Here is a 20,919-nt window from a genome sequence, read left to right as displayed (position 1 = left end):
TTGAGCCGACGCTGAGACTCAAACCTGGTTTCCCAGGTCCAAAGTCTGCAGCTCTGGCCATAACGCCACATCGCCCCAGTTTACCATGGAAACGAGGTATCAGCCCCTCCCGCAGTGGCATAGCTTGCACTTTGGCATTTGCCGCCCAGCAGCGGCCACATTAAAGAGCGGAGGGAGGGGGGGCGGTCTCGTGAGATTTGCAGAGGCCGCCGTTCCTCCCCGAAGGGGGGAGAGGCTCAGGGGCCGGCGCCATAACCCGCGCCGCGCCGAAGGTGGCAAAGGAAGGAACCGGTTCTGGGCGCCTCCGGCGACCGGAAGCGGCAAACAGTAGCCCCTCCTGCCCACGCGCTGGCCTCGCGGCTACCACCCCCCCCCCCGCAGCCAATGGGGGGGCGAGGCAGGATGCAAACCCCCCAATGGGGGGGGCATGCCCATATCGGCGGGAAAAGAAAAGGGGGGATATAAGGGACCGCTCTCCCAAGGAGCTCCTAACTTCGGGGAGCAGGGAGAGCGGCGCACCGACGTGGTTTCCTGCAAACGACGTTTTTTTCTGCCTGGACGAAGATGAGAGACGAAGTACTGCCGGACGACGAAGTGCTGCCTGGACGAACAACGGAACGGTGACCAGGCATAGAGTCCAGGACTGGGGTGACTCGGCGCGCCCCTCTCCCGAGTGGCGAGATCCCTGGGAGGGACCCTCGTAGTGTGCTTGGAAGCGAGCTATTTTCCGGTTGCTCGAGGCGAGCAACGAGCGGACCACGAACAGCGAGCGGAGGGAAGCAGCGCCAGCGTCGGACAGAGAAGGTGACGCTCCCTCTACCACGAACAGAGTTCCCCTGGAGCAACCCGGTGTCCTCCCAAAGCAGGCCAAGCAACCACGCACTGTTTCCCGGAGCAGCTCCCACGAGCGAGTCCCAGGGCCCCCGAGCAACCCGGAGAAAGGGGGAGGAGCCTACCGCTGCATCGGAGTCCTTCCAACAACAGGACAGGTAGCCTGAGGGCACGCACTGTCTCGGAGCAGCTCCTTCACCCGGCATCGCCGCTAGCGCACTGGGTCGCGGGTGTACCCAGCGGGACGCGCGCGCGTTTGGACGAACGCGCCAGAACATCCTTAAAGGGGCAACGCTCACGGACAGCGACAGGCCTTGTTTCAGTATCGTGTGCACCACGCGCCCCCCTTTAAGAGCCTGAGCAGCAGGCAGGAGCAACAGATCGGTGGCTTGGGGGCAAAAACTCGGCCACGAAGCAGAGAGAAGGGCCGTTGGGGTGGGCACCCGGCCCGGAGGTGCTTGTCACATAATTTAAAAAAAATTAAAAAAAAGGGGAACATTTATAATATAATACATAATATAATACATAATATAAAGCCTCATTTTGGTGCATAAGCAAGCGGCAGCACCCCGCCAACAGCGATGGCAGAAGGGCAGCCTGAAGAAATTGCCGAACTCCTCAAGCGCATCAGGGAGGCAGCTGAGGTACACGGCAGGGAGTGGCTGAAGCCACATCTGGGCCTCGAGGGAGAAGAAAGTGCAGAGGCACAGGCATCGGATGACGCTGACCCACCATCGCCTAAAAAGCAGAAGACGGCAGCACCAGAGACTGCCACACCAGGGCTGGCTCAGAGGAAGGTTCCCAGGAGAAAGCCGCAAAAGAGGAACCCACCATCGGGGGGCGCACCAAAAGGCGACAGCGGCGGAGACCCCAGCAGAGCTACAGGCGGTGAGCATATTGCGACTATTGTGCAGGAATGTGTGAAATCAATGGCGCCCTTATTGCTTAAAGGTTTTGGGCAGGGTTTCGGGGAAACCTTGACGCAGCGCGCAGATGACGCACCCGGCTTGCCATGGCACTTGATAGATCCCGGGTGGGCACGGCAAGCTAGACTGCAAGGACAAGGTGGGCAGAGTAGCCAGGGCGAGGCGGGGTCACCCCTGGCGGCATGGGGATACACGGGCGGCGTAAGCGCCCCAGCAAGCGAGTCTCCGGCCGCAGAAGGCTAAAGCAGGCCATCCCCTGGCCCTGCATCCTTGACCACAAGAGCTACGGGCTTGGCAAGTCTTATCCCGGTGGCGGTTAAAGAAAGGATATGGCGGAAAGAGTTTATAGATATTTTTTCCTTGCTGGAGGTACAAATGGAAGGGTTGGACCTCACAGCCTGTGATAGGAAGGAGGAAGACAAGAGGGAGAGGCGCGGCGCCAGGAAGGAGCGAAACTTTGATAATTGGTTGGATGCATTCAGAATTATGGCGTGCATCATTGTAGAGAAATTCCCGCGCTGTGCAGCAGATTTATGGCTATACGAATCTAATATTCATTGGGCCCAGAGACAATTCCCAGGTGATGCATGGCTGGAGTATGACAAAGGTTTTAGGTTGAAGATGCAGAGGCATCCAGAGATGGAATGGAACGAGGAGGATGTCTCTGGGTTCATACATAAGATGCTAGTGGCAAAAGAGGTAAAAGCCTGGGCAGGAAAAAGTGATCAGTCCTTTCAGAGCTCCTCTAGAGGGAAGGGGAAGGCGTTCCATAGGCCCAAGTTTAGCGCGGGGAAACCAAACCCATCTAATGGCCCGCCTGCAATTTGCTGGAGATTTGATGCCGGAGAATGCACGTGGGGTGCTGCATGTAAGTTCCTGCACGCATGTTCCAATTGCGGGGGCGGGCACCCGTCAGCTGGGTGTCGAGGCAAGCAGGAACAGAAGAGGGACAAAAAGGACAAGAAAAGAAAACAGTAATGGGGAGCTGCGGGGTCTGGAGGATTGCCAGTTAGCCAGGTCCCCAATTAACATACATCAGCTGCGTAAATTGGCAAATAAATACCATAACAGAGCAGACGCAGCAACATTAGTCAAAGGTTTTGAAGAAGGTTTTGTTATACCATTCAGTGGCACACCTCCCCTGGGGGGGGGCAGAGAACTTAAAATCCACTAGACAGCACCCAGGGGTGGTCACCAAGAAATTGGCGAAGGAGAAGTCATTAGGCAGGATAGAGGGCCCCCTACCACTGCACCTGCAAAAAGGCCTGGTGATCTCCCCCCTGGGGGTCGTGCCCAAAAGGGAGCCAGGACAATTCCGGCTCATACACCACCTCTCTTTCCCTGAAGGGTCTTCAGTGAACGATGGCCTAAGCCCAGAGGCATGCTCGGTGAGCTATGCATCCGTGGACGATGCTATTGACATGGTAAAAATGGCAGGGCGGGGGGCACTAATGGCCAAAGCAGACATAGAGTCCGCTTTTCATCTGTTACCTGCCCACCGCTCCAGTTTTCATCTGTTGGGTTTCCAGTGGGAAGGGGACCTATATATTGATAAAGCCATGCCCATGGGCTGCGCCATATCATGCGCATACTTTGAGATGTTCGCCACATTTGTAGAATGGGCCCTGCACGAGAGACACCCGAAAGGGGGGAAGCTCCATTACCTGGATGACTTCATGTTTACGGGTCCCCCCCAGTCACCAATCTGTGGGAGCACGTTGGCAGCATTTGAAGAGCTGGCAGGGGCGCTAGGGATTCCCCTGGCCCCAGATAAAACAGTGGGCCCTTCCACACAGCTCACATTCCTAGGCATAGAGTTGGACTCCGTGGCCGGAACGGCTAGGCTCCCTCAAGACAAGGTAGAGGACTTTAGGGCAGAAGTGCGAGGCCTATGCGGTAAGAACAAAGCAACGCTCAGGGAGCTACAAAGGCTAATTGGGAAGCTCAACTTCGCTGCCAGGGTTATACCAGTGGGTAGGGTGTTCGCAAGGCGACTCACGCAGTTGACAGCAGGCCTCACACATCAGCACCATCACGTACGGTTGGGAACGGGGGTAAAACAAGACCTATGTATGTGGGACAACTTCCTCGCGGACTTCAATGGCGTCCTCATATGGAGGGAGGGCTGGGTAACAGCCAAGCAGATAGCCCTGTTTACAGATGCAGCGGGCAGTGCAGGATTTGGGGCAATTCTTGGCGGGAAGTGGTGTGCTAGGCAGTGGCCGGAGAGATGGCACAGAATAGGTCTCACAGACAACATAACATTTTTGGAGCTGTTCCCCATTGTGGTGGCCATGACAATATGGAAACGTGAGCTAAAAAACATGAAGCTAACACTCTGGTCTGACAACAAGGGGGTGGTGCAAGCCATTAACAGGGGGGCGGCAAGGTGCCCCAACATCCTAAGGCTAATGCGTCAGTTGGTTCAATTGCAGCTGGAAGGAAATTTGGATGCTACCTTGGGATGCCGCACGGCAGGGTGGCACGCCACAGGAATCCAAAAAAAAAACAAAAAAAAAAAACAAGGGGCTGATACAAGGACTGACTGATTGTCTGACATGCAATCCATTGTTCAACAGGAAAACGCCCCCGGCTGGTATGGGTAGTGGGCCATTCATTTGTCGCCAGGATGGGAACTTGGTGGCAGCAGACAGGCCACAGGCTGGCAGACAAGCCCAGAGGCACGTGTATCCGGTGGCTGGGACAACCAGGGATGAGCTGGAGCAGGCTGACGACAACGCTTGAGCATCTCCTGGCAGATGCAGCATGGCACCCGGACCTACTGATCATCCACCTCGGGGGAAATGACACGCATGGGGAGGAGAGCGTTAAGCCACGCAATGCAGGAAGACCTCATAAGGGCATCGGAGGCGTTCGGGAGGACAACCATCATATGGTCCGAAATGGTCAGCAGGGGGCACTGGAGGGGCGCAGAGTCCCACAAAGCGGTGGAGAATAGCAGAAGGAAACTGAACATCGCTATGCACAAATTTTGCAGTGCCAACGGCATGGAGTCAATCAGACATGGTCTGATTCACCCGGGGCGCCAGGAGCTATATGGCAAGGACGGGGTGCATCTATCAGAAGAAGGGATGAAGATGTTCTGGGGCAACCTATGGGGCGCGATGGCCTTGGCAGGTTGCAGATAAAAAAAAAAAAAAAAAAGAGGGACGAGCGTAGGGGGAGCCGCAAGAAGACGTGAGCCTCCCTGCGGCGTGGCGGAAAAACGGTACGATGGTTGGCTAACGAGACACACCGACAGGGCGGTGTGTAGGAGGAGGGCCGCTCACCTTGGGATGCCGCACGGCAGGGTGATGTGGCCTGGCCAACAAAAGAGGGGTAGCAAACGGAGACGGCGCTCGCGGCCCAGACCCGGCCTGTCAGCAGGGCACAAAAGGTAGCGAGTTGGGGCCTAACTCCGGGGGGAGAGAAAGCTACCGCCCCCTACACGCAGAAAGCTTGGGTGACCAACCAAATGGTGGTCCCGGTGGTAATTGGACCAAAGAAAGAATACCAAGGACCAACAACAGAACTGGTTGGGGGGTCGGGTCATTTACGAACTGGAGATACAACGAACTACGAATGGGGGGCACGGCTTTGTGTCCAAAGAGATGGCAGTTCGCAAATAACCCAATATGACCGAAGTCATGCCAAGATGTATGTAACCATAATAAAACTGCGGCCAACAACGACCACAACTGTACCATTCTTGTTGGCTAAGTTCTTTGCGGATCGCCAGTGGTGCGGGGGGCAGGAGAATAAGTCGCACCGGTTAGGCGCAGTGCGAGGGTTATTGCAGAGGCCACCGTTCCTCCCCGAAGGGGGGGAGAGGCTCAGGGGCCGGCGCCATAACCCGCGCCGCGCCGAAGGTGGCAAAGGAAGGAACCGGTTCTGGGCGCCTCCGGCGACCGGAAGCGGCAAACAGTAGCCCCTCCTGCCCACGCGCTGTCCTCGCGGCTACCACCCCCCCCGCAGCCAATGGGGGGGCGAGGCAGGATGCAAACCCCCCAATGGGGGGGCATGCCCAGATCGGCGGGAAAAGAAAAGGGGGGATACAAGGGACCGCTCTCCCAAGGAGCTCCTAACTTCGGGGAGCAGGGAGAGCGGCGCACCGATGTGGTTTCCTGCAAACCCCACCCACACCTACGATACAGCAGTGTCGCAGTGCTGGACAGCAACACGAGCGTTTGTGGAAAAACGGTACGATGGTTGGCTAACGATACACACCGACAGGGCGGTGTGTAGGAGGAGGGTCGCTTACCTTGGGATGCCGCACGGCAGGGTGATGTGGCCTGGCCAACAAAAGAGGGGTAGCAAACGGAGACGGCGCTCGCGGCCCAGACCCGGCCTGTCGGCAGGGCACAAAAGGTAGCGAGTTGGGGCCTAACTCCGGGGGGAGAGAAAGCTACCCCTCCCTACACGCAGAAAGCTTGGGTGACCAACCAAATGGTGGTCCCGGTGGTAATTGGACCAAAGAAAGAATACCAAGGACCAACAACAGAACTGGTTGGGGGGTCGGGTCATTTACGAACTGGAGATACAACGAACTACGAATGGGGGGCACGGCTTTGTGTCCAAAGAGATGGCAGTTCGCAAATAACCCAATATGACCGAAGTCATGCCAAGATGTATGTAACCATAATAAAACTGCGGCCAACAACGACCACAACTGTACCATTCTTGTTGGCTAAGTTCTTTGGGGATCGCCAGTGGTGCGGGGGGGCAGGAGAATAAGTCGCACCGGTTAGGCGCAGTGCGAGGGTTATGCCGCCCCGCGACAATTGCAATTGCTGCCCGATATGGCAGTTAAGAGGGGGAGGAGGCCACCGCCCACAAAACTCGACTGCCTCCTCCTTGCTACGCCACTGCCCAACCATGCCTTCTCTCTCCTGTGGCAAACACCCCTCCCCCCCCAACATCCATAGGCCCCCCTTTCCTCACCCCATTGCCCTCCCACTTCCGAGTCTCCATTTGCCTTGCTGCCCTGTGTACTTTAGAAGTAGAGGCTGTCCGAAGCCAGAGAGTGCCGTTTTCAAATTTAGAAATGCACTGTCTTGCATCAGCCGCCCGCCAGGGCACCAGACGTTTCCCCGGTTGGCCTCCAGGTTGGGGGACGGGTTTGGGGGGGGGGGGGGGGCGGTTTCCAGTCCGGCCTTGGCGCTCTCCTGTTCCAAAGCGCAGTGCTGCTGGACACTCTGACAGGTCACAGAAAGTGACTGGTCCGATTCTTCAGGAGTGACCGAGCGTCAATTTCAAAACAAGCACATATTCTGCCTGCAGCAACAATACCGCACATTTTGGAGTTTTGGGATCGCAAACTTGTTGTTTTTTGCCACAAATCTTGCCATCCTACACCGCACAATCATTGGGGGGTCTGATCTGGGGCACTGGCCCCACCCGTCGGGACCGCCCTCAGGCGACGACAGTGGCAAATGACCAGCAGATGCGTAGCAGTTTCCCCCCTAATGACAGGGCTGAGTTAATTTGTCTGGGTGTTAAGCGGAAAGGAGCACAAGGTCTCTGCCTGTCGGCGGGGGATGACGTTTCAATTGAGATAAACAGGTTGCACAGCAATTACATGCATTTACGAAAGTCTATCATCTTTCCAGCTGAAAGGGCACTGACTGGGGAGATGGAACACTGAGGGAGCTCGAGCACGAGAGTGACGTGGTGGGATTTAAAAGGATGCATTGCAGTGTAAAACACGCAGCAAAATCCCAGCAGAACAGACGGGTGCGTGTCAGGTCCCCACTGTCTCTGGCAAACTGATGCCTCAAAAGTAGAGAGTAGGGAACTTTGGAACGACAACAGCTGGATTTGAATCCCAGCGTCTTCTATTTTATTACATTTTGTGATCGTGGGCAAATCACAAACAATTGGCATGCCTCGAGGCAGTTCATTTCACAATAGAAGGTAAAAGAACATTCATTCATTCATCCACAGGACATGCCTATGCCTGCGGATGCCAACCGTGCTCTACGTGGCTTAGTGGATTCAGCAAGAAATCTGTGCTTCACCAGTAGATGTAAACCCCAGCATGGATGACTCCACCATTCAACATTCCGCAGTCGATTAAAAATAAAGGCCTGTAAACTCGAGAATAATAGTGCCTAGATGAGAGGATGTGGATTGTGGTTTGTGCAATGAATTTTTTTTAACATATATTTAAAGTGATTTGGGAAAACTGACCAATAGCCTCTAGATTTGTCCTCTGTGGTTCTAGGGTGCCATCGTATTTGGGAAGAGACATGTTGGAGGGTGAGGATAGGGAGGGGCATAATAATCAGCGTCTGGAGTTTGGAGCCAACATTTATAGACTAGAGAAGAGACCCTTCCTCCTCTAATGCCTACATGTATTGATTATTTGGGATAAAACTATAAAGTGACCCCCATGTCATGTTTATTCTGACAGGCTAAACTGCAGTTTTTACACTGCTCCAATAAGCTGCATAAGTAGACCTGAAGACTTGCTTGCACGGCCACAGTAGTGAATGGCACAATCAGTGCTGCAGTCCACTAGTGATATTTAACTTTCAGAAAAGTTGGATTTTATACACACTCACCCCCCCGCCTGTTGATAAACCCAATCAAAAGATAGTCTAGTTTGGGCTAATATTTTTTTTAAGGACTCTGTCACCCAGAAGTGCAGTTTGGTGCTGAGCAATTGTCTAGTGGATAAGAAGGGTAGAATAATTAAAAAGCTGTTTTCAGGGCCTTATGATGGGGCATACATAGATTTCATTTCCAGGATGTACTGACAGAGTATGATTATCAACATGTAACTCTGTTTCTCAACAAGCATAGACTGAGACTATAGACATGAAGAAAAACCTATACTATCATGAGCTAAATGGACCTGCCATTTGGGAAAACCCCAAACTAAAATTATGTATACAGTGCAACAAAGAAAAACAATTACAAACTAGGTACCCAAATATTCCCAAAACATGAAAAAAGTTGCCATTTACAAAATTTGAGAATTAAATTACCCAGAATATGAAGGATTTTGTTTAAAGAGGAGTTTTACATTAAACAAATTTAAAGCAACACAGAAAATGCTGATAAGAACTATACAGAGAAATACTGTTCATCAAAAATAACAATAATTCCAAGATTTTTGAGACAGAGAAAGAATTAAACAAAGCAAAACATAAGGCAGTCAATATTGCATTGATAAAAGTAGGAGTATGAGACAGTACCAATAAAACTACATGTATGTGGACAATATATGATTGAAGCAGATTGAAGAAAGATTGAAGTTCAGTCTCTTCTAGCTCAGATTCAGCTGTGTCTCAATGGGCAATATTGTCTATTTCATACTGAATTCTGCTTTTTTTGTACATGGTCGAGACTTTGAAAAATCTTGATTTGCTTTACTGGATAACTTTTCAACAGCAGGAAAGGTAACAATTGACAGATGGCCACTGCCAGTCCAAGAAAGTACCTCAAAACAAGCACATTTCTTAAAAGCACAAAAAAGTTCAATTATATAATCTTTAGGTAAATCTTTCCAACCTCTCGCGTAAGTGTGGCTAGCTGGGGAATATCTGTTTAATTGACCATTTAATGTCTTATTTTCAATTTCAGACAACCAATGCAATGAAACCAAGCTGAAGAAATTGAATATTAGGTTTCAAGGAAAGAGACGTATGCTTTGCAGGAAAGATTATACTCATCGTCTTTGCCATTTTTCACAATTAATGTATCAACTTCTCCCCAAGAAAACTTGGGTGTTAGGATACAGTTGCCTAGCATCTTTAATATCTCTTGCTAGCTTCTGAACTGAGAGTATTAGATCTTCTTTATTCAAGTTTGGAAATGTTCAGGAGAATATTAGCGTCTTGATTCACAGTTGTGGAGAAAAGAAAGAGTACAGCTAAGAAAAACCTAATCTGGGGCCAAATGTACAAATTCCTTTTTTGGTTGCCAACGGCCCAATTTGCAGAATTGGTTGTGACTGTAAAAAGGCCTTTTGGTTTGTACAAAACACAAATTACCAGTTGCAATTTGGGTTTGCGACCAAAGTCCAAATCGGTATGTTTAAGGGCATTTTTAGAGTGTCCTTTCCAAATACCAAATTGCAGTGGTATGTATGAATATTTTCGTTACCGAATTGCGGTTACAAAACATTAATCTTTTACTGACACCTGGAATGTAATTGTAAGGCATTCACAAATGGAAAGGGGTCCCCAAGGGACCCCTTGAACTTTGTGAATATTGAGAAAACATTCTTTAAGACTAGGCAGTGGTACAGACCACAGCCTAGTCTTAAAAATCTTAGTTAAACATTTCATTTTTTTTAAACATATCCTGTTTTCCTTTACAAAAAACGGTTTGCATTTAAAAGATAAAATATTCTAACTTTATTTAAAAGAAATCACAGACATGGTGATCTGATGACCCCAGTAGACCACAATCTTTTTGATGGTGGTGATTAGTAGTGGGTCGCAATTTGTGACCTACCTCATTAATATTCATGAGGTAAGTTGAATTGTGACCGACTATGAATCACGTTTTTGCAAACTGACCTATTAGTACAGAGGTTGGTCTGCAAAAACAGAAAAGGATTCAGTAAAAGTCAGTGCACAATTTGCAACCACTTTTACTGACTCTGTTCTTAGTACATCTCACCCCTAGTTCTCTGTTCTAACACAGTTTTAATTAAAGTGATGAGTCCACCATTCAGGTGGCCTGCAATAACAAATTCTGCATTCCATTATATATGGACAAAATACTCCCTGCTGTACATTATAAAGCTATTGGAAGTCATCAAGGATTTTCATGCCCATATAGAGGAACGAGGCCGGGGTGCCTTGCATTATCCATATAATGTATGGCAGGGGTTACTTTATTCCTTATAATACATGGTCAAACTATCACCATTCACGCAAACTACTTAAATCCTTGGTGCATTGCTTTTTCCTATAAAGAGAGAGCATGTTTGCAAACATGAAGACTAAAAGTAGAATCTGTAGTGACATATTAAACTCATCATAAAAGCTGTTCGATATTTGCTTAAAAAAGATAGCATAAGCAATTTAAATCAAGTACATTTTTTTAAAAGGCTCACTAGCTCGGAATGTGTAGAAACATGCAGAAAGAATCACAATTTTATGCAATTACCAAAGGAATGCAAAAATAAACAGGTTGCCATAAATAACTCCTTTCTGCTTGTCAATGTAGAGCTAGGAAAAACAGAGCAGAAAAAAGAAAAGTAATGTTTCCTTATCCTTCTTTGAACAGCTGCTTTAATTCTAATCAATGACCTGACCTGCATTTCCCCTGGCTTTCTAGCTCTGTCAGCAGTCATTGTGACATCAGTGGTGGCTGGCATCTACGGGGAGGGAGGGGTGCATGTGAGCACAAATAACATCTTAAAAACTTACAATAAATTAAACACTTACCTAGCCTTTGCATTGAACCTCTTCTTTCTGGAACTGTAGCCCGACCACCAGTAAACTCCCTTGACCAATCCTGACGCTGTTCTCATGCCATGAGAGCAGCACCTTGATTGGAGGGAGGGGCCTCACTTGGCGCTCCACAGCGCTCTGGAGGTCTGCACTTGTTCTAACCCAGCTGTCTTAAGACAGCTGGGTTAGAGATGTTTAAAGTGCACATGTGTGGCTGACCTTCCCAAGACAGCTGGCCAAAAAGATATGCACACTTTAAACAGTGCACATACAGCCCACCCTCCTCCCTGCCGCTGTCACCCGGCCCCATCCTGACGTTTTGTTCAGGATGGGGATGGAAAATTAAATAATACTGAATTACCATTTTATTTTTAATCTCTGGGGTTTGGGAGGTCAGTTAAGTGGGGTGACGCTCCTCCTCTCTAATGGAGGAGCCGCCCTGTGTGACATCAGAACTCAACTGTAATAAGTTACTATAGTTCAGTGGCTATGTTATTTCTTTATAATAGATGACTGGTTGTGTCACAAGTCACCTATTAGATATAGAATTAAAGATAGGTTACGGCGAATTGAAGGGATTTTTTTCATATCTGGAGCAAAACAAAACAAGCATCAACCAAACCAAAACGCTGTCAAAAAACATTAACCTGATTGACTTTACTCATGCTTGTCTTTATAAGTTTTTGCAATTCTTACTGAAAAAAAAGGCCAGCCATAAATGCGCATGCATAAGCACACACAGGTGAGCATCTTTGAATGTTTTTGTAATAAAGTTTTACAGAAACTTTCCAGGATGACTGCTTCAGCATGCACATGCATGCACAGGCGGACATGTTTTGTCATATAGTTTAGTTTTCCCGCTATGGCATAATATGTTCCCTGCACATGTATGTGCACAAACATATACTGGATCATTCATGCATAGCTGGCCAACTTTCGAATGAGTTTGAAATCCATTAAAAAATGTATAATGTTGTTGTGTACTTTAAGTTGCAGAATGGGCCCAGTAGTAGTGTGTGAAGAGCTTTTGGGCCTTTAAAAAATAATCTATATATATATATATTTTAAAAACATCAAAAAATAGATCCCGGGTATTCAACATTACTACATTTTTGGCATTAGTGCGCTTTATGCCTTTAGCCTCACACTGCATGCTGTGGAGGGAGGAAGAAAATGTGGATGACGCGACAGACCAATGGATGAAGAGGGACGGCTTAAAGCCCATCTAAGTGTATGATATGTACATTTATTATAAAATCTAATGGTCTTGGCTAACGTTCAGACCTTAATAAAAGCTTGTTTGTCTGGTATCCCTACACACCCAGGTGGAGCAACCAGCCTTCTGGTAGGTGACGAGGGAGAACCCCTAACCTTGTTTATAAGTAATAGAACTGTCGAAACAACTGCATCAATACTTCCCGAACTCTCCCATTGCTCCTATCATGCACCTAAATGTGTGAAAGCAGATAACCTTGCAGGAGATCAATAATACAAGTGGCTATGCACTGCGATAAACCAGCGTGTGAGGTACAGAAAGACATACGAGGGGATACTGACGCCTTCTAACACTCACAGCATGCTTCCAGCCTCACATCAGATGACACATTGAGGTAGGTCTGGTGACAATTTCAACTACAGCTGAGGCCAATGTAACATTTTTATTCCAAGCCCTCCTCTAGCTGGAATAGCCCATTGATTATCATTGCAACTCTACCTCGTGAGGAGATGAGGCGCATTACTCTTATGCTAACTCTACCTGCACATCAGAGGCAACACATCACTTCTATTCCAACACCCTTTCAAGGTGGGAGACAAAACATCACTCCCGTTGTAACTCTCCCTCCAGCTGGGAGGTAATTCATCACTATCATTCTGAAAAAGCCTCTGAGGAAACATATCACTTCCATTTTAAATTTACCTTGGAAATAGCACATAACTTCCATTCTAACTTTACCTACCAGTGAGTCCTAACACTTCACTTCCGTTCTATTCCTGCTTGCATGTGACAGGTCAGACATCACTTCCATTTTGATGGTAATTGCCTTTTTGCAGGGTTATCCCCAAACTTTTTGCTTCTTCCTCCTATTTCCCTGACCTAATTTTGTTCGAGTTAGGACTCTGGGCACTTTACCACTGCTAATCAGTGTTAAAGTGTCTATTCTCTCTGTGTAAATTGTGAACATAATTGGTTATCCATAATTGGCATATTTGATTTACTAGGTAAGTCCATAGTAAAGTGCACAGAGTGTGCCAGGGCCTGTAAAAGCCTGCAGCACTGATTGTGCCACCCACCCAAGTAGCCTTTTCAAATGTGACTCAGACCAGCCACTGAAGTGTCTGCAAACACAGTTTTTAACTGCCATGTCCACATGGCAAGTGCACCCACTTGCCAGGACCAAACCTTCCCTTTCCTTAAATGTAAGGCACCCCTAAGGTAGGCCTAAGGTAACCCGTGGGTAGGGTGCAGTGTAGGCAAAAGGTAGGACAAGTGCATGTTACATGTCCTGATAGTGAAATACTACCAGTTTTGTTTTTCACTATTTAAAAGCTACCTGCCTCATAGGATAACATGGGAGTTACTTTGTAACATCTTACAAGTATAACTTTCCATTGGGACAAGCTAGAGAAGTGGAGTTTAGGCTCTCTGAATTTAATAACATCTTTTTAGGGAGATGGTTTTTAAATTGTGTGTTTGAAAATGCCACTTTTAGAAAGTAGAACAAACAGTTCAAGCTGAGAATAACTCAACACAATCTTTTTGTAGCTCCTAAAAAGAAATGAAACTGAGAAGGAGGGATTTATGAATTTCCTTATTATTTGATGGAAATAATTCAAATTTATTTTATGATGCAAGAACAATTTTTGCGCAGAACCATTTCTTTTGTTGCGCTGAGGTCATATATACAAAATGTTACAAGGCATATATTACAATAACACATAACTAATATTCCCCTGGAAACACAAAAAGAAAATAAATGTCAACATTCATCAAACACTCATGGCCATTCCACTCATGCATTCACGGCATACATACAAAAACTGTCTAGAACTAGGTCCTTGTGGCGACCTTTCTTTCTTAGTACGATTGATTACATTGCGATTCAAATGTCAAAAAACATTTCATTATTATTTTGCGAAAATGAATATGACAAACATGTTTTTAAACTTCGCATAGGAATACAATTTTATGAAAGCGGTGCGACACAAGGAAATGAAAAATGGTCGACGCGTTTCGAACCCCAGAGTTGTGGGTTCTCCTCAGGACCAACCAATTTCTGTAAGGAACAATGGAAAGGTTTTAGAATATGGAATCGGACTAAGAAAAACTATGAAGCACCAACCGGGCTTGTCAAAACCCACCTTTGCACGGAGAAATCTATCTGCCTTAAATGGATTTTGTTTCCAATGCAGAGGGACCTACACAAGGGAACAAACCAAAACCACCTATATCAGAATTGAAACTTGTCTGCCACACGCTAAACAAAAAACACTTAACCAACAAGAGACTTTAGACTAAGGTAGGTGATGTACGCTCAACTTACTAGAGAAAGGGAACTTTTCCTCTTTTCCGGCTGTCCAAGATTAAATACTTGTGTATCTGAAGGAAGGGAGAATGGACGAAATGAGTACCGTTGACTAGTGTAATCTCATGGAACTGAAAACAACCGTTCAGAAACGCAATCAACGAAGTGGACCGCAGCCCACTGAATGGAGTTTGGAACTTACTTCGATAAGATTTCAGTTTACTTCATGATGTTTATCCCGCGCCGGAATCTAAAAAAACGAGATGGGCTGTGTAAATAATGCGTCGGAGAGTGAAACAATCCAATATCTTAGAACTCCTCTTCTTTAGACCGGAGTGATCATTGCAGGCTTACCGGGCATACATTTTGCAACCGTCCACACCGTAGTCGTGCCTCGAGTGAGGATGCACACAGCCTTGTGGATACTAATGGCGTGTAACTCTCATTAGGACTACCAAAAAGCGCAAAGCTTGCTGGTACTTGTAGTTTATGTTCTATGACCATACAGGTGTGTTATTTAAAACAAGGGGGATGTGGCTAAGATTCTGATAATTTAAAGTATTGGCGATGGAAGGTGGCTTCCAGGTATTATGGTTTCTGTGTAGTTTTGTTTTTAGCAATCGGACCAACTCCTTTGCTGAGCACCTCAACAACAAGGAAGGCTTTCCCTACGAGGGGAGTAAAGCATGGCTCTGAAAAAGATGGAACTCTCTTTTCTATATAATCGTATGAAGAATGATCGATGCAGCAGAGCAGGCAAAGCCCCGCACAGAAGGACAGCGGCAAAGTTAAGATGTTCTTTTACTTTAAGCAAGTGGTCTAAAAATCTCAGCGACTTCATTTAGGCCATTGATAGCCGTGTTGTACTTCATGATTAATAACGCCTCACGACGGCTTAATAGGCCTTCCAAATCTCCTCCACGGGGATCTCTTTCAACTTTGGACAAGACTGTCCATCTCAAGTCAGTCTCACTGTGTGAATGAGAGAGCCAATGATGGACTAGAGGGGCATTCTCCACTCGGCGTCTGATCCTAGATTTGTGCTGGATGATGCGTTGTCGCACTTCCTGCGTTGTTTTTCCAATGTACAGCTTCGGACATGGACAAACTATTGCATAAACGACATTTTTCGTTTTGCAATTACTGAATGAGTTATGTTTCCAATGCGTGGTATTGAAGGAAAAGACGTCCCCCTCTATGGTCTGGTCACAGTTTGTGCATGTGCCACATTTGTGGTGTCCTAAAACAGGTGGTAAGTTAAGCATACTCCTCAATGTGCGCTGTTCTTGTTTCGGTAAGGCCGCACGTACTATGTAGTTTGCTACACATTTCTCCTTTTTGAACGCAAACATCGGAGGTCTCGAAAAATCCTCATGGAGGTCCTTGATCAAATGCCAGTTGCCCAGGATGAGTTTGCGGAGTTGGTGGCTGTTTGGGCAGAATGTGGTCACACAAACCGATCTGTCAACCTTACTCCTAATTTTTTGCTCAAGTAATGTCTCTCTTGGTGTCCACCACGCTCTCTTCAGAGAGTGTTTAATTAATTTCTTTGGATAACCCCTCTCAAGGAGGCGGTCTCTGAGTTTGTTTGCATGCCTAAAATATTCCTCTTTTTTGGTGCAGTTCCTGCGAATTCGCAAGAACTGACCATAGGGTAGGTTTTGTCTCAGACTGCGAGGGTGGTTGCTCGTGAAATGAAGGGCCTTGTTCCGATCTGTCTCTTTTCTAAAAAGTGTGGTTTCAAGCTCTCCATCCGAAGCCACTACCTTGACGTCCAGAAAAGTGATAGAATCGTTTGACGAGACTATATTGAATTTGATGTCATTAGATCTTCCATTTAGCCAACAAATGAACTCGTCTAGTGATTGTTGTGTGCCAGTCCAAATTAAGAAAATGTCATCGATAAACCTCATATAGTTGGAAATGTTAGAGACAAACGGGTTATTGTTATATATGAAATTGTTTTCATATAAACCCATGAATAGAACTGCCAGCTCAGGCGCGAAAGGACAACCCATGGCCACGCCTCGTATTTGGTAAAAAAACTCTGAGTCGAAAGAAAAATAATTTTTAGAAAGTGCAAACTTCGCCAAAGACAGGAGGAATTCTGTGGGCACTTGTACTGGTCGTTCTCTTAAATTTAAAAACCACTCTAGGGCCTCCAGAGCTTGATCTTGTGGAATTTGAGTATAGAGTGACACCACGTCCAATGTAACCATCAATTGTGTCCTTTTGTTGAAATGTACGGATGTAATTCTATTCAGGAAAGCCGTGGTGTCTTTCAAATGTGCCGGAACCTGATTGATGAATGGTTTTAGAAAATAGTCGATATATTGAGCCACTGGCTCAATAAGTGATTCACACCCAGAGACTATAGGTCGTCCTGGGGGGTCCAATTCATTTTTGTGGAGTTTGGGTAAAGCATAGAAGACCGGTATCCTTGGATTCATATTTTTCAGGAACAGGCGTTCTTTAGGTCCCACAAAACCTTGTGAAAAGCCTTCCTCTATAATGTGAAATAGTTGGTCTTGTAGTTCTTTAGTTGGGTCTTTTGTGATTTTCCGGTAGCAGGTCACGTCTTCCAATTGGCGGAGTACTTCTTTTTTATATTTATTGACGTCCCAGAGGACCACTGCACCACCTTTGTCTGCCTGCTTCACTACAATAGTTCTATCATTTTGTAGGTCGATAAGGGCATCCTTTTCTTTTTTAGCTAGGTTGAACCTCACAAAGCTTTTTTTGCTTTCCATTGCCTGTATTCCTGATAAGATGGTTCTCTCAAACGTTGCGATTTCCTTGGGAACCTTGGGTCCTGTTGGACAAAAAGTAGATTTCCTCTTTAGTCCGGTGATTTCTGCCGTTCCTCCCTCGGTTGTCTCAGAAAAGAACGTTTTTAAACGGATTTTACGACAGAACTCCATGGTTTCAAGCTTCATTTTGATGAAGTCTGTAGCCCGAGAAGGAACAAAGCTTAGTCCTTTTTGGAGAATTGAAATTTCCGCTGTTGTAAGTATTTTGTCAGACAAATTATAAATTGGTGATGAAGTTAACTCCTGTAATATTGGCGTCGTGTCCTCATTTCCCATGGTTGGGAATATCGTAACCGTCCTCTGCCTTGTCGTTGGCCTCGGCCTAAAAAACGTGCTTCTTGATTGGATGTTTGCGGGTCCTGATTTTGTTGGTTGCCCCTTTGGTTCTGATTGGTCCTAGTTGTTGTATCTGTGGTCTCGCTAGAAGATGATGATGATTCAGAAAAGTTGATAAATCTCTTCCGGGATCTCCCCTGATAGTTTTGGAGATAGTTTCTAGAATCATTGGTAGAATAGAAATCCTTATTAAGGTAGGGGTAAGTAGATTCCAACGAGAAATTCTTTTTGTCCTGCTCAAATTTGTTGCTTTTTTGGATGACCGTGTAATCTTTGAATTCGAGTATTTCTTTCTCCACTTTTTCCAGCAAGGCCTTTGCGTCCGTGAGGTTAGGATTGTTTTTAATCTCGTTTTCAAGGTCCTCAATCTCCTGTAGTTGTGTCAATGAAAGCCTATGGGCTGTCTCCACCGTGAGGACCATAAGGTCCCTGCTGCATTTGGTCTCTATGCAGCTGTAACCTTTCTTATAGATTGGGTCGTCTATAAAAACTACTGGAATGTTACGTATCTGAAGTCCTGATGGAATGGTGCCTTCCTTAAGGTGCTGTAGTAAGAAATGTCCGTGAAGGTCCGTGCGTATTTGTTTTTTACGTAATCTGGTGAGTTTATCCGACTCGTTCTGTGTTTTTGCTGTAACACTTAAGGTGGCCGATGCAAAGACCGGCGGTGCCCGTATCAAATTCTGAATGTGTTCTTCGCTGTAAGCGAAGGCATCATTCTCTGCCATTATAAAAAACAGATGACAAACAAGGGATTGCTAAGACTCAGACACCACAAGACAAACTAAACATTTAACATAAAATTAACCTACTAGAAAAATTACAACTGCAGCAAACAACGATTTTAGAAATAGTGACCCTTTAGATCCCTAAAGGGTGGTGGCTATTTGGCCACTGGAATGAACCTCGCGAGCAACCGCCCGCTCCAACAGTTAGAAAACAACACTGGGTGGTGGCTCAAACTACTCAGCTGAACTGAGCCAAAGATACAAGAAAACAGAACAAACAGTTCAAGCTGAGAATAACTCAACACAATCTTTTTGTAGCTCCTAAAAAGAAATGAAACTGAGAAGGAGGGATTTATGAATTTCCTTATTATTTGATGGAAATAATTCAAATTTATTTTATGATGCAAGAACAATTTTTGCGCAGAACCATTTCTTTTGTTGCGCTGAGGTCATATATACAAAATGTTACAAGGCATATATTACAATAACACATAACTAATATTCCCCTGGAAACACAAAAAGAAAATAAATGTCAACATTCATCAAACACTCATGGCCATTCCACTCATGCATTCACGGCATACATACAAAAACTGTCTAGAACTAGGTCCTTGTGGCGACCTTTCTTTCTTAGTACGATTGATTACATTGCGATTCAAATGTCAAAAAACATTTCATTATTATTTTGCGAAAATGAATATGACAAACATGTTTTTAAACTTCGCATAGGAATACAATTTTATGAAAGCGGTGCGACACAAGGAAATGAAAAATGGTCGACGCGTTTCGAACCCCAGAGTTGTGGGTTCTCCTCAGGACCAACCAATTTCTGTAAGGAACAATGGAAAGGTTTTAGAATATGGAATCGGACTAAGAAAAACTATGAAGCACCAACCGGGCTTGTCAAAACCCACCTTTGCACGGAGAAATCTATCTGCCTTAAATGGATTTTGTTTCCAATGCAGAGGGACCTACACAAGGGAACAAACCAAAACCACCTATATCAGAATTGAAACTTGTCTGCCACACGCTAAACAAAAAACACTTAACCAACAAGAGACTTTAGACTAAGGTAGGTGATGTACGCTCAACTTACTAGAGAAAGGGAACTTTTCCTCTTTTCCGGCTGTCCAAGATTAAATACTTGTGTATCTGAAGGAAGGGAGAATGGACGAAATGAGTACCGTTGACTAGTGTAATCTCATGGAACTGAAAACAACCGTTCAGAAACGCAATCAACGAAGTGGACCGCAGCCCACTGAATGGAGTTTGGAACTTACTTCGATAAGATTTCAGTTTACTTCATGATGTTTATCCCGCGCCGGAATCTAAAAAAACGAGATGGGCTGTGTAAATAATGCGTCGGAGAGTGAAACAATCCAATATCTTAGAACTCCTCTTCTTTAGACCGGAGTGATCATTGCAGGCTTACCGGGCATACATTTTGCAACCGTCCACACCGTAGTCGTGCCTCGAGTGAGGATGCACACAGCCTTGTGGATACTAATGGCGTGTAACTCTCATTAGGACTACCAAAAAGCGCAAAGCTTGCTGGTACTTGTAGTTTATGTTCTATGACCATACAGGTGTGTTATTTAAAACAAGGGGGATGTGGCTAAGATTCTGATAATTTAAAGTATTGGCGATGGAAGGTGGCTTCCAGGTATTATGGTTTCTGTGTAGTTTTGTTTTTAGCAATCGGACCAACTCCTTTGCTGAGCACCTCAACAACAAGGAAGGCTTTCCCTACGAGGGGAGTAAAGCATGGCTCTGAAAAAGATGGAACTCTCTTTTCTATATAATCGTATGAAGAATGATCGAATCTTTGAATTCGAGTATTTCTTTCTCCACTTTTTCCAGCAAGGCCTTTGCGTCCGTGAGGTTAGGATTGTTTTTAATCTCGTTTTCAAGGTCCTCAATCTCCTGTAGTTGTGTCAATGAAAGCCTATGGGCTGTCTCCACCGTGAGGACCATAAGGTCCCTGCTGCATTTGGTCTCTATGCAGCTGTAACCTTTCTTATAGATTGTCCATGTCCGAAGCTGTACATTGGAAAAACAACGCAGGAAGTGCGACAACGCATCATCCAGCACAAATCTAGGATCAGACGCCGAGTGGAGAATGCCCCTCTAGTCCATCATTGGCTCTCTCATTCACACAGTGAGACTGACTTGAGATGGACAGTCTTGTCCAAAGTTGAAAGAGATCCCCGTGGAGGAGATTTGGAAGGCCTATTAAGCCGTCGTGAGGCGTTATTAATCATGAAGTACAACACGGCTATCAATGGCCTAAATGAAGTCGCTGAGATTTTTAGACCACTTGCTTAAAGTAAAAGAACATCTTAACTTTGCCGCTG

The sequence above is a fragment of the Triturus cristatus genome, chromosome 3_2 (genome assembly GCF_964204655.1).
Source record: "Triturus cristatus chromosome 3_2, aTriCri1.1, whole genome shotgun sequence".
Taxonomy (NCBI): Eukaryota; Metazoa; Chordata; class Amphibia; order Caudata; family Salamandridae; genus Triturus; species Triturus cristatus.
The sequence above is the reverse complement of the archived record's forward strand: the minus strand, read 5'-3'. Positions refer to the sequence as shown.